Source organism: Notothenia coriiceps, unplaced genomic scaffold, assembly GCF_000735185.1.
Source record: "Notothenia coriiceps isolate Sejong01 unplaced genomic scaffold, NC01 NC01_scaffold00006382, whole genome shotgun sequence".
NCBI lineage: Eukaryota > Metazoa > Chordata > Actinopteri > Perciformes > Nototheniidae > Notothenia > Notothenia coriiceps.
In genome coordinates, this window is record NW_011339083.1 from 1 (window position 1) to 1,814 (window position 1,814).

Consider the following 1,814-nt stretch of genomic DNA (forward strand, 5'->3'; position numbering starts at 1 on the left):
ACGCTCCGGAGGAAAGGACGTCCCATTGCTCTTAAAACTAATTTCCCTGCTTCTCGTGGTTTCCTTGCGTCCCTCCATGCTTCCCTGGTGGGAGGGACTAGTCAGAGGGAAACGACGCAAGTGAGAGACGCAAGGAATCCATTTAACTGAAGTGAGAAAGGCCCTCTAACAGGGCTTGAGCAGTAAGATGCATGGCTACAATGGGTGATCTGTTTGGGATTTTAAGCAAAAGACTTCACAGACATGTTTTGTATAGGTATGGCCCTACAATATATTTATCCAATATGGCATGATTGGTCCACTTAACATTTCACTTCAAACATGACTGTACACACATATCACTGACATATAGTCAAAGATACATTTAAGACAACAGCACTTTTGTTATCTATTTCAGTTATTATTTAGCACTACTATAGATGTTTGGTTCCTGTAGTAATGATCCATGATAGGGAGAGGAATTCTATTAAATGTAACCTTTGTATAAAGTGACTAATCTCTTGAATTCCTCACTCAGAGCGGCCTTTAAATAGGGTGGCAAACAGATAGGGTGGATTAAGAGTGAGAAAGGGCAGCCCGCTCTCCACAAAAAACCCTTTAGGAGAACTCTGAGCTGCAAGGTGAGAGTGCAGTGAGAGAATATGCAGTGCTTGGGATGTTCCTCATTGTGAAGATTTTGAAAATAGTGTGATTGTACAAGATTGCCTACTTTGAATACTGAGCATGGAGGGAATATTATTTTCCCCCCAAGATAAAATATTACAACAACACATTCTCAAATGAAGGCAAACATTTAAATATAATAAATAATTAACGTTTCACAAGTTGCAACAGAAATGTGATCACATCAAGCCAAGCACATTTTTGTGTAGGTCAAATGTTGGTACTAATATCTCTGGGACAACGCAGATGGGCCCAAATAAACTTTTTGCCCTTGATATTGTGAAAGAGACGCAAAATCTGAATAGCCTTTATTTAACGCATAATGTCCTAAAAGTTGCACCAAAAGCCAGAGTTCTGTTTCTCTTCCCGAGCTGAGACTGGCCATGATGCTTTCGGGGGGGATATATAATATCCTTATAGTGGTGCAGGGGCAGTCTGTTTGGCAGTATTTTGACACAAGAATGTCATACTATAGTCGATCGCGATTATGTTGTCAACTTTCTAAGATAATCGTGGTAACAAAACTACTTTGTTATGGAGAAAAAAAACAATATGGTTTTGGTTAAACTCACTAATATAAGGCGAGCTAGTGACAGATTTTATTGTACTCATTTGTCCCCCACCCTTCTCTACATGCTCTAATAACAACGCGGATAGGTTAACCTTACGTTATATTTTCCTTATGTCAAAAATATCATGACAACTGGGAGTGAGACCAGGCTGCGAACATTCATGATTAGACCCTCCAGAAAAACACGGGCAAAAATCCTTGATTATGCGGGCTAAAATCCTTGATTATGCGGGCTAAAATCCTTGATTATGCGATTAAACATGCAGGATTTTTATGTGATTTTATGCGGTGAAACTGCGGGAAGTTGCGAAATATGCGGAAAGTTGCGAAATATGCTAAATATGCGGGAAAAAATTATCGATTTTTTAAAATATTGGGCTGTCTTATTTATTCTCTCTCACACACAACCTGCCACTAACGTTAAACCCCTTTACTATTCAATTAAACACATTCAATGTTTATTTATTGCAAAAGCAATTGGGCTATTTTAATCTCACACAGACACACACACACCACACACACACACACACACACACACACACACACACACACACACACACACACACACACACACACACTT